The following is a 13,634-nucleotide window of genomic DNA, read 5'->3' as shown; positions in this document are numbered from 1 at the left end:
TCGTCTATGCTCATCCCATTTCTGACGGCTACTTTTGCTGCATAACTTGTTACCCGGATTGTTGAATCCTCCGACATGATCGTATCTGTCGTATATGAAGCGCGGATTACAAAAACCCGCGGCCAAATCTGGGTTATGGACCGCCCTGGGTATCTTTAATGAATCTAAAAACTGATGCGCAGTGACAGCTCTTGGAGCAACCAGGTATTTTTGCCTTATCGGAACTTCAGCATTTCCGATGTACCTGGCTATTTCCTCCAAGGTCGGGGTGAGTTCAAAATTGGGGAAGTGGAAGACATTGTGTGTCGGGTCCCAGCAGGTGACCAAGGCTCTTATGATATCCCCCCGAGGTTAGATTTCCAATAAACCCGTAAGACCTTTTAGATATTTCTTGACCTCATCTTTCCCCTTACCACCTAAATTATCCCACCATAGCCGCAACTCGAAAGGGATTTTATTATTGAAAAAGGTTCATTTTGCATCGTGCTCATCCTGCACATTTATTAAGGTGATTAAGAAAATAAAATTTATTTGACCCAACAAATTGACTATTTTTAATTTTCCACAGATTAAAAGGAAGATCCGGTTCCGAACACGGCTTTTCAACACTTCGGGAACGAAGATTTTAAAGTTGGGTGAGTCAACCGGTCAAAAATCCAAAAATGACTAAAAGTGGTCGTTTATGCAAAGTCAGCCTTCCGGCGTCCCTTTCGGGAACATTCGGTTATTTTTGCCAAAAACGGCATTACTCGATTTATTATTGACTCTTTTTTTTCTCAAATTGAAATAAAGGACCCGGTTGAAAACACGGCCTTTTACCGCTTCCGGGAGGAAGATTTTAAGGTTGTGCCCGCAAACCATTTAAAATGACTCAGGGTGGCTGTTCTTGCGAAAACAGCCTTCCAGTGCCCTTTTGGGGACATTCGGCTTATTTTAAGCAAGAATGGCGTCACCCGACTTATTTATGACAAAAATTTGACATTTTTGTAAAAGGGAGGTTGAACCCGATGAGGGTTGCCTACGTATCCCGCACCCTGTGAGAATCAAACCGACGTAGTTCGGGACGCTAAAACAAACTTCTTTTGAAAACCAGACTTTTTACTTTTCCTTTTTTTTTCAAAAATTCGGCAGAGTTTTGACACTATTTGGACATTGGTTTTTCCAAAACAGGCGATTAACTCTCTTTAACCCTCATACTGCTATTTCTTTTTCCTCAAAATATTCAAAAGTCAGTCGGCATGCAAGTCCGAAGCAAATAAATGCACAAGTAGCAAGTAAGATGCATCAGTATGGTCTTTTTCATTTTTGGTACACCTGTCCTAGACAGACCCAACCCCTGTATTAAGCCTCCAAAGTCAAATGCACGTGATGCAAACAAACGTTCCTATTAGGGATCCGGCATGAAGTCACGTTATTCTAGGTTCAAAGCCTAGGTATTTGTTATAGACTGTGTACCCGAGCGGACAACTCGAGTCGAGGAGGGGGCAACGTACCGGGGACCCGTGAGATCGTCCGGCTTTGTAACTTGTCCGTCCTCTTTCTTATTTCAGGGTATAACACTAACAGAATAGGGAGTCTCAACCAGTAAGCACATCCCCGGAGGTGAGAAGAGAAGGGTTTCGGCACAGTTTATATACAGTTCAGATAATATCAAAGCGATAAAGCATTTAGCACATTTAGCGCGAAATATGTAGAAAAATCAGATAAAGTCAAACATAACAATTATTCTAAGATCGAATTCTTAAACCCTGAACCAGAGATTCTGGGTTCTCTGAATCCCCAGCAGAGTCGCCAGAGCTGTCACACCTCCTTTTTACCCGCGCCCGCAGGGGCGCAGAGGGAGTTTTTCCAATTAAAGGACAATCGAAATGGGATTTATTATTTAATTCAGAGTCGCCACTTGGGAGATTTATGGTGTCCCAAGTCACCGGTTGAATCCCGAATCGAGGAAAAGATCGCGAACCAGAAATACGGATAAGGAATTCTGTTAACCCGGGAGAAGGTGTTAGGCATTCCCGAGTTTCGTGGTTCTGGCACTGTCGCTCAACTATCACATTCGGCTTATTTATCTGATTTTTTTTATATACATGTTGAACCTATGTGCAAATTTTAACTTTTTACCGCTTTTATTATTATTATTATTAACGAGAATTGCAACGTCGTAAAAATACATCTCGAACCACGTCACATCAATGCACCCATGGTTATCGATACATTTCGACTCCGTTGAGATTTGGATTTGGGTCACATAAATGTGCACCCGAGTTTAAGAAAGTAAATTATTAAAAGCGTGTCTAAAACAATCTAGCGTTTTATTAACTTTGAGGGAAGCCACGAAATTCGCTAAAGGGCGCGTCCCGAGGTCTAACATTTTTAAAGAAGTAGTTAAAGAGGGCCCCGCAATTTGTGACTTTATTTGGCGTGGCACGCCTCGTTTATTTTAAGGACATCCTAAAGCAAGCCATTATTTTCTTTTGAATTTGTCTCTGAAGCCTAACTAATTAACTAGCATATATGAAAGGCCCAAAATCCTTATGAATCAGTTTCAAACCAATTAAGCCAAATAACTTAGTAAGTAAAGGCAGAACATTTCAGCAAATTGTTCATAACAGCCCAGATTTCATTTATAAAGGGCTGGACAGTTTGGGCTTATGACGAGCCCAAAAATACGACGCTGATTTTAATTTCGAGGTCTGCCAATGCCTTAGACCCAGACATCTCCTTAATTCAAATCGAACAATGATTCTCATCCAATAGATCAGTCAGACCATTCAATTCATTTAAAATGTTTTTACATGGATAGTTGCTTAAGTAACCTTAATGACTAGTTAATTCCACCTAAAACTCCTCAAACAAGTTTAACCGCGGCTAGAAGTGAGACAGTTTTTCAGCAGGCAAAGGCTGTCTATTACTTGTGAGTTCAAAGTAGAGCAATGTGTTTTAATACCCCTAGTAAGACTAAACGAACATCACTAACCCAAAAACGTGTTCTGATCGTTAAGGTCCTAAGAGATTAAATCTATGTCATCAATAGTGCACATATACGGTCATACGAACCCAGCAGTCCAAGTTAAATTCAATCCTACTATGAAACTAACAAATCTGAATTGATTCACACTAATGCTGACATTTCTTAGCTGCTCACAGCTATTTGAATATTGAATTGCTAACTACAAGTTAAGATCTAAAGTCAACTTTTATATTTATGTTGTTGCTAATATCGACAGTTAAACTAATCATCCCATGCAATCATGCTAAGCTACTGAATATTAACATTCCAATACAAATTAATAGTCCAAACAGTCCAGTCTTACTTCATTACAACGAATCATACAGAAATAAAAATCAAAAGTAGTCAATTCTGTAATCAAACATGCTTCATTTTCGTTCCACTTCACAACTTTCAATGTACATTATGATGAACGCGAAAGTGTACCTGGGCTTGCAGTGAAACAAAGGAGAAGAAAGAGGTCAGTAATTTCACAGCAGTAGCAACAGGAATCAGCAATAATTTTCAACGGGTATCAGCAGCCAGAACTCAAATAGCAACAACAAACCAGTCTCAACCCAGAAATGAAGCTCAGCACACTCAAATTTAAACCCGGAATGAATTGTAGAACAACAACAACAGTAGATACCCCAAACAGACCTGACTGTACCACACTATGCTCGAAACTAAACCAGAAAAACTTTCTAAAACTTTGACAACACTAAACCAGACTGCCTTCCAAAGGAACTCTCTATTTTCAAATTCTTTTTTCCAAAAAAATCCTCCTTGTTATCTCAGGTCTGCCCTTTTTTATACCCTAAGATAGACCCTTTTTCCAGCCTGTTTTCACACTAGGCAGAATTAAGAAATGTATGTCTCCCATCATATTCCCTGACAACCACTACTAAGTGTCTAATTTCATTGTTTAGTTTTAAAGGTGTATGGGCAATGCTATATTTTAATCAAGTCTTTTTAAGGCTCCCCACACCATTATGTTTTGTTTCCCATTAGCACTAAACAAATGCATTAGTTTAATGTTAATTAAGTGTTTTACTGACAGCCCACTTAGCAAGACCATTTGCCAAACTTTTAAACCCCCAAAATACCCCTGAAGACCCTGTGACTGCAGCTATAACCAATTCTCCTAAGTTCTGAATGCAACCTTATAACTCACTACTATCTAATTAACATTATCATACCAACACTGAATTCAAACCAATGTCAGATTCATTTCAGACCCTAAACAGTAGGATTCAATTCATCAAACTCAACAACAGCTTAAGCTTGAACCAGGTTGAATCAAATAGCAACAAAATAAAGGCCCAGGATTTTAATGATTCAGAACACCCTTACAGGGAATGACACAGTAGGTTCAGGTGACAACCAAAACAAAGTTCATGTATTTTCAAAGCATTTCAACTGACCAAGCAATTCAAAACAATGTGACGACCGACTAAGCGATTCAAACATTGTGATGGACTAATCCTTAATTTTAGCAAACGGGCAAACTTAATTTATCGATTGCAAAATCGGAAATGTTCTAACAAATCGACAAACTGCCTAGCTTCAATAATTGACTAAAATTAACGACTCAACACCAATTACCAAACCAAAGCAAATTGACGTGACAGGAAATTAATCCGAAAAGACACATAAAAAAATGAGATGAAACAGAGAACAGAGAAGACCAAAAATGAGGAAAATGAAAGCTAAATAACAAACTCCAAATGGAAATGGGAAATACCTAAGATGAACGACCAGCTCGGCTTGAACCAAATCCGGCATCTTTTGATTTTGGTCGGAATAGGTCTTAATCACGAGTTCTCAAACGAGAACACACGAATAAAACCTATTTCGGCCTCGAATCTTCAATACAGGCTCTTGATCTGAGAACTCAACGTTCGTTCATTCGAATTGAGATTCGACAAACTACAGTTTGATTCGAGGAGAACTAGGGGTGGTTTAGGGACGAGGGAAGTCAGGTGGACGTTGGGTATTAGCCTGGAATCGATTGGATTAGTTAGGGTTTTTTGATCGATCTTTGATTGAAGATTCGAAGGCCCTGATCAGGATTCGAGGGGAATGGCTAGAGGGGTTAGGTTTAGGAGGTCGTGGGGAAGCTGGGGTGTGAATTTGGGGGTGAACGGAGCACTGTCCGTCGGGTTTCAGGCGATGGAGTATGGTGGCGGCTATTAGGGTTTTTGGTCGTTTGGTCTCTCTGAAAGAGACGACTGAACAGGGGGGTGTTTGGAAATGAGAGGGGGCAATGGGTCTGGGTTATTTTGGTATATTAGATTGAGGGGATTAATGTGATCCGTTGGATCAGTGAAGATCGACGGTCCAGATTAGGTTAGGGGGTCAAACGGGGTCGTTTTGGTTAAGTACTGAGGCGGGTTTGGTTCGGGGTAAACGGGTCGGGTTCAGTTCTTGGATACGGGTATTGATCTGTGACCGTTGGATGTGGCTTGGTTGAATGGATGAGATTTTTGCCATTGAAACGACGTAGTTTGGTCCCTATACTACGTCGTTTCACCATCCTGTGAGAGGAGCTGCCTGGACCGGGTTTGGGACATGCCATTGGGCCAGGGATTTGAGCCCAATCCGATTTTCCTTCCTAGTTTTTGTTCTTTTCATTCATTTTGCTTTCTAAATTATTTTCTAAAATTATAAACCAAGTTAACTTATTAAAAATACTAATTATCTTCTAATAACATTTATCACATATAATTAAATGCCAATTAATAATAAAATCACACAATTCAACATTAAATGCTAAAAATGCAAAGTACATTATTTTTTATGATTTTCATTTTCGTAAAACAAATCAGTGGTTAATTAATCCTAAATTGTAAATGCAAATGCAACACATATATTTTTGTATTTTTCAGTAGTAAAAATAGAATAAACATGCACATACAAATACAAATAAATCACAAGCAACACACAACTATTTTATTTTGAATTTTTGTGGGAGTAGTTCTTGTAGGGCAAAAATCACGTGCTCACAATTGAAAATAAAGGATAACAGGGTTTGTACATCAAACAAGTGAAAAATAAAAATCTGGGTTACAACCCTGGAATAACCCAGATAGAAAGGAAAATAAAATAAACTACCAAAACTCCTTCCGAGTAGGGAGAGGAGTAGCCTTCCAATTGTTAAACTTTACATTCGGCCCGACGAACTGCACGTTTGCTTTGCTAGAACCTTCTCCAACTTCTACCATGTTCACATCATCAAACAGCCTTTGGAACCTTTCAACTAACTCTTCATCAATGTCAACCATAGGACTTGGCACTGCTGACACTGGACGTTTTCTAGCACCGAGCTTGACAAAAGACCTGGAGAGATGCGGGATAGGCTTCGGAAGTGCCCACGCCTTATATTTCACCCTTTTAGCCCTTTTCACATCTGTCGCTGTGGGTTTGAATCCAAGACCGAACGTACCCAAGTTTTTAGGGAGGGACACTAGTTGTATGATACCCTGCAAGGATGCCCCCAGATCTTTACCTAGCACAAAGCCATTATTCAGTATTTCAGAGGCCACCATGACAGATGCAAAGGCTATCTTTGGAGTTGGAATACATTTCCCTTCTGGAACCTTCTCGACCGGCACTGTTTCAAAAACTTGATAGACCTAAGGCCCTTTGTCATCTTCGGCCTCATTAAACGGGACAGAGGCATCACTGTGAGCACACAAATTCTCCTCACCATGCACGACGATCTCCTGTCTGTCCCACTTGAACTGACCATCTGGTGCAAAGAGGACGGGACTGCTTTGGCGGCATGTATCCAAGGCCGACCCAATAACAGATTGTAAGAGACGGCCACATCCAGTACCTGGAACTCTATGGTGAATTCGACCGGTCCTATTGTCAATTCAACCACTATATCACCAAGCGAATCTTTTCCTCTACCGTCAAAACCTCGCACGCATATGATGTTCTTGTGAATCCTGTCATCGTCAACTTTTAACTTGTTCAGAGTAGAGAGAAGGCAGATGTTTGCACTAGAACCATTGTCAACTAACACCCTGGTGACCACAGAATCTTCACATTTTACTGTAAGATAGAGAGCTTTGTTGTGTTCAGTACCTTCCACGGGCAACTCGTCATCAGAGAAAGTGATCATGTTCACCTCAAATATTTTGTTGGCGATCTTCTCCAGATGGTTCACTGAGATTTTGTCGGGGACATGAGCTTCGTTCAGAATTTTCATCAGGGCCCGACGATGCTCATTTGAATGGATCAACAATGATAGCAAGGAAATCTGAGCGCGCGTCTTTCTCAATTGCTCCACGATGGAATAATCTTGTACCTTCATTTTTCACAAAAACTCCTCCGCTTCTTCCTCAGTGACTGCTTTCTTTACTAGAACTGGATTATCTCTCGATGTTTTAGCTTTCCTTAACTCTTCCGGGGCAAAGCATCTCCTTGGACGAGTTAAACCCTGGGCCTCATTGACTTCTTCTTTCACTTCCTTTCCCTTATAGGTCACTATCACCCATTCGTAGCTACATGGGATAGCCTTGGTGTTGACTACCGGCAACTGGGTTACAGGCTTGATGATGACAGGGTCCGTACGGGCACCCTCCACAATTATGATAGGCTTACTCGCCAACCCTGGCACGACCAACTTTGACTTATCTTGCTTTGCTATAGCATAACTGTCACACCTCCTTTTTCCTACACCCCCGTAAAGGGGTATATAAGGAAATTTTTTCAATTAAAGGACAATCGAAACGAGATTATTTACTTAAAGAATTCAGAGTCGCCACTTGGGATAATTTATGGTGTCCCAAGTCATCGGTTCAAATCCCGAATCAAGGAAAGATTGACTCTGTATTACAGTCTGCGAACACAGAAATCCGGGTAAGGAATTCTGTTAACCCGGGAGAAGGTGTTAGGCATTCCCGAGTTCCGTGGTTCTAGCACGGTTGCTCAACTGTTATTATTGGCCTATTTATCTGATATTAAAACACTTTTAAACATATGTGCATTTTAACTTTAAAACCGCTTTTAATTATTTTAAGGAAGATTTCAACGCCATCTAAAACACGACTTTGGACCATGCCACATAAAATGCACTCACAGTCCGAGACACATTTTATTTAACGTTGTTAGATTTGGATTTGGGTCACATGAAATGCACACCCGAGTTTAGGCAGGTAATTTTAATCACGCGCCTAAAGCAACTACGCATTTTCAACTTTGCGAGGGCCATGGAAATTTGTTAAATGGCGCGCCTCGAATTCTAAGGATTTAAAAGAAATAATTAAATGAGGGCCACGCATTTGAAATTTATTTGGCCTGGCACACCTCGAGCTATATGAACTAAATTTAATTAATGGCCTAGTAAAACAATTTTACTATTAAGAAAGTTTGATCGAAGTTGTGCGAACGCATATTCCGAATTAATTTTAGAACCGCAATTATGTTACGCGAACGTACACATAATCACGATTGCATTAAATCCCAAGGGCAAACTAACATTGAGCAAATATACAAAAGCCACAGGATGCAGGGTAATGGGCGTCTTAGGCTCAAGAAGTAAATTAATATACCAGAACATCCCAGCGACTTACAAGCAAACTATCAGCTGAAGGAAAGCCAATATATAAAGATGAAATTTTAATGGATATCCATTTCACCGACACAGCAAACACCAAACCAAAAATACTTAACAAACTTCCAAGTTAGACAATTCTCTAATCATTCGCAACTTAAACAATGAAACAGTTTACCAAAGGAATAGCGTGTGTCTGGCCAATAACAAATACTGCGAAGTATTTCTTGCTCCTGAGTTAATGTGTCGCCGTGTGCATAATAAGAAGATTAACAGTGCAAATTTTCTCATACTAAAGTTTGTATCTCATACTGAAGTTTGTATCTCCCTCCTGGGATCTGAAATAGGTTTTGGCTAGCCTATTCCTTCACTCGACTCTCTTAATCCCTATCTTATGCAGCAGAGACAATCAGTAACGCTTGAGAGAAACTAAGAAGAGCGATGAAGGAGCAATCAAGGAAAACTGGGCGTCTGAAAGCTAGCAAGTTCCCACTGATTTTTGGACCATTATAGAAACAACACAACTCTATAGTTTCATAAACAACAAGTGAAATAGGAGAAAACCAAACAAACAAATCAAACATATGCACTGATTTCAGACTTAGCCTACATCTAACTAAACTAACAGCAGTATTACGACAAGAAGCAACAAAAGATTTCAGCAGAATAATCCAACAGAAGCATGCAACCAGACACAAAAATATAACTCGAATCAGGAAAAGGTGAACAACATTTCAGACGTCATTTTAGACCGAGCTCGAACATGAATCAACGTTCAACTTTCTGCAAGCAAGAACAGAACTACAACTGCAAAATAGCGTGAATTTGATTCATTTAAGCCTAAAGATATGCATATGCTGCTCATACCAACACAAATCAGACAACACGGGCAGGAAAACTTTGCAAAACATCAAAAGAACTGATCGAGCTTCTCTCGGCAGTAACATTGACATACTTTAGTAAACCATAAACTCATAAACCAAATTTGACTTCAATCAAGCCTGACGAAATCAGACAGATTCATACAATTTGAACACAAAAACAACAAAAAAACAGAACATATTTGCACATCAGGGAGGATTCATTCAGACTCATCGTCAACCTAAAACCAACAATATGCTTTTGTTAACACTCGAACTTCAACATTTCAGAAATTCAAACCAATCCTACTTGCTTATCCTAAGCCCTCCTCATGCTTTAATAACACCAAAGAGTAAAATAAGAGGAAGAGTCAGTCAAAGAACCTGAAATCGAAACACTGAACTAGCCCAGAATTGAGATCGAACAAAACAAACAGCAGCTGAAAATCAATCCTCGAGCAGCAACTGACTCGAGCTTCTCAAACGACTTCCATTTTTACTCAAAAATCCAGAATCGAAATGAAGAGACTCTATTATTTCGAAATGCTCAATAAAACTCACATCAAATGAAATCAAGGAACCTCCATAACATTTGTTCTGTTTTGATATAAGAAAAAAAACGAACAATAGACAAGAAGAATAAAACTTTCAACACTGATTTTTTCCTTCAATTTTCTTTAAAAGAAATCTCTCCGAAGATCCCCTCTCATCCGAAAATATCCTTCCTCTTATATATGCCTTCAGGTGTTCTCGAAGCTTCAACCTTTATCTCCAAGAAATCTCTCAAACGAAAATTCTCTCCCCAAAACAGATTTTCACCCCGTTTCTGATGAAAGAGGGACAAATGGAAGGATTAGATTAACTCGAATCCAATCTAACGCCCCCCATTTTTCCATATATCATCCAAAAGGTGAAAATCCGGAACAAAATCGAAAAGAGCATGTGAGTGAGAGGGAATCTGTCAGAAAGGTTAGAAATATGGTGATGAGGCGAGAGGGGGAACGCGTGAGGTGAGATTGGAGCTCACTCGCCCGAAGTTTGGCAATTTTGGGAGTGGATTCGGGTGTTTTTTGAAGAAGAAGAATAGTATCGTTTCTCTGCCTTTGGGATTTAGGGATTAGGCTTATACTTAGGGAGCGGGTCGGGTCAGGGAACGGGCGTGGGTCTGGGCATAATTGGGGCGGGTAAGGCTGATGAGGTTAGATTTGGGCTGGGAATTTGTTTGGATTTTGGCCCAAATTGGTTTCTTTCCTTTTCCCTTTTTCAAAAATCATTTTAATTCCTTTTCTTTTTGTTTGTTTTCCTTTTCCTTTTTTTTTATTAATTAAAAACTCCTAAAAGTAATTAGTTTAATAAATTAAGCTAAAGACCTAACATATTATTTACAAGAATTAATTACTTCTAAATTAAAGGGGGAAATTATTGATTTATAAATAAAAGGCTAGAAATGCAAAAGTAAACCAATCTTGTGATTTTCATTTTTTTAATAAAGCACCTAATTTAATAATTAACCTCAAAATGTGAAAATAGATCCTAAATGCAAATGCAATGTATTTTTTGTATTTTTCAATGATTTAATAAGGTTAAACATGCGCGGACAAATGCAAACAAAAAGCTACAAAAATCTACGAATTTGCAAATGATGGAAAAAAAATTATTTTGAATTTATGGGAGTAATTCATATTGGGCAAAAATCACGTGCTCACAATTATTTAGGGATCTCTTCTCAGCTATCACATGGCTCACCATTTGCCATGCTTAACTTGTTCACTGATCCTTCAACCGTTGGTTTTTTGACTGGCTTGACCTCACTAGATCGAATCACCATAACGGATTGTGAAGGCTTCTTGGGCTCCCTCTCCTTGTGTACTATCTCGATCATATTTGTTTCCTCATGGATTGACAATAGGTTCTGATTGATGTTGGGTGCCTTCGGAGTTTGGACTACAATCTGGTTTGTGTCGATGAGCTCCTGGATGGCATTTTTCAAGTGCCAACACTTCTCCATATCATGCCCCGGAGTACCAGAGCAATATGCACAGCTCAAGGAGTAATCAAGATTATTTGTAGGAGGGTTTGGCAATTTCGACTCAATTGGCCTCGGCACATCCAACTGCCTCAATCTCTGGAATAAACTAGTATAAAACTCCCCCAACGGCTGAAAGTTTTCTTCCGCTGCAACCTCTCGTTTCTGAATACTGGTTTGGGCCGAAAACCTGGATCGGCAGGGTTTCGGTAGGTTCATAGGGGTGGGTAAGCATTTTATGGAGTTGGGTAGGTGTTTTGTGTGGCCGGGGCACGCCATTGTGAGTAGGAAGGAGGTTGAGTATATGACTGGGCGTGGTGGACAGAAATTTGAGGGTCTGGTGATGGGAAGTAATGTTGGGGTGGATTATATAGGGTTTGGGTGTAGGTCTGGTGATGGGGTCGAGGCTGGGTATAAAGGTGTGATGGGCCCCTTGGTCTAAACCATGATCCTGAATCAACTGTTGCCATATCTTCTTTCTTCTTCTTTTCGATCACTCCTCTAGTACCATTCTGAATAGCTTGGGTAGTTGCTTTGATGGTCGAGTAGCTCATGATTTTGTTTGATTTAAGCCCTTCTTCCACCATGCCACCCATCTTCACTACCTCGTTGAAAGACTTGCATATGGCTGATATCAAATGGCCAAAGTAATTAGGCTCCAGAGCCTGCAGAAAGTACTCCACCATTTCATTCTCCTCCATCGGGGGATTAACTCTTGTCGTTTGTTCTCTCTAGTGAAAATCGTATTCCCTGAAACTTTCACTAGGCTTCTTCTCAATCTTAGTCAAAGACAAATGATCTGGAACAATCTCGATGTTGTATTGGAAATAACAAGCAAAAGCTTGGGCTAAATCATCCCGGGTATACCATCTACTGTGATCCTAACGAGTGTACCACTTCAATGCCGGGCCACTCAGACTCTGGCTAAAGTATGCCATCAACAGCTCATCTTTCCCACCGGTTCCTCTCATTTTACTGCAGAATCCCCTCAAGTGGGCCACCGAGTCTCCATGTCCATCATATAGGTCGAATTTAAGCATCTTAAATCCCACAAGAAACTGAACATCAGAAAATAGACACAAATCTTTGTAGGCTACGCTCACTTGGCCTCCCAATTCCTACATGTTTATGAACGCTTGTTCCAATCTTCTTACCTTCCTAAACATCTCCTCCTGCTCTGGGTTTTTAGGTGGTCTCTCAGTCTCAACATGGAGGCCAAAACGAGGAGTGTAGGAGTAATGATCGGGGGCCTTGAAAGTAGACTCCGGGGGATAGTTTTGATTATCTTGGGTCTGGAATAATGGCTCACTGGAAGATCGATAAAGTGTAGCTGGCGGTGGTGCTACGAAAATAGGGGTGGCTGGTGGAGGGGGGTACGAGATTGGTTTGGCTGGTGGTACTTGTGTGGTCTAGGAAGTGGTGCCTTGATAGTGGTGGTAATGGGGAAAGCCTAGTGCATGTTGCGGAGATGAATCAACAGTGGGAGATTCTTGGGATTGAGCTAGTGGAGGAATGAAAGCAGGGTTGGCGGGGTATGATGGTGGTGGATGCCCTTTCATCCATGCCTGGTACATCTCTGCCATTTGGTGTTTCAACTTATGTAACTCCTCTTTCAGATTAACATCAGACTCTTCTCCCTCCCTCGACGGATCAATAACACTTGCATCTAGTTCTTGGCCAGCCATGATCATCTTGTCTTTAGACCTGGTGTTGTATGGGTGGGTTACCAGAATGCCGAACAAACTAACCACCTGCCTGTACTTGATGACAACAAGCAAACATTGTTAGCGATTAAGAGCTTAACATATAGGTAATCGCACGTTGGGGATGCAATGCACCTAAGCAGTTAACCATTTCTATTATGCATTTGAATGGCTGCTTGCGTCATCCCGACTTTCACAAATTTTCATTTTGCAATTTCTTTCTCTCTTTCTTTTCATTCATGCTTTTCTTTGCTTGATTCTTGTCTCTATTCTTTTATTCTCTCATTTTTCCTCTCTTCTTTTGCCATTATTTCCTTTCCATTTGATTTTCTTTTCTTCTTTTTTTCTCTCTATCTTCTTTTCCCTCTTTTTTTCATTTTATGGTTATGATCGAATCCTATGGGGATTGCCTACGTATCATGGCACCGCATGAATTATATCATTACGTAGTTCAGGGGATAAGTGTAAAATAAAAGAAATATACATTTTTTGG

General features: G+C 40.2%; 1 long non-coding RNA gene across 1 annotated transcript; it reads right to left on the bottom strand.

Annotated features, from left to right (window-relative positions):
• Positions 1 to 3,263: 3,263 nt before the first annotated feature.
• LOC142166408 (uncharacterized) lies at positions 3,264 to 10,494 on the bottom strand. The gene is made up of 2 exons (XR_012696825.1): positions 9,797 to 10,494; positions 3,264 to 3,436 (listed from the first exon to the last, which is right to left on the bottom strand). It is a non-coding gene; the product is annotated as an uncharacterized LOC142166408 (long non-coding RNA).
• Positions 10,495 to 13,634: the final 3,140 nt, after the last annotated feature.

This window comes from Nicotiana tabacum, chromosome 11 (genome assembly GCF_000715075.1).
Source record: "Nicotiana tabacum cultivar K326 chromosome 11, ASM71507v2, whole genome shotgun sequence".
Taxonomy (NCBI): Eukaryota; Viridiplantae; Streptophyta; class Magnoliopsida; order Solanales; family Solanaceae; genus Nicotiana; species Nicotiana tabacum.
This window is presented reverse-complemented; position numbering and strand designations above follow the sequence as displayed.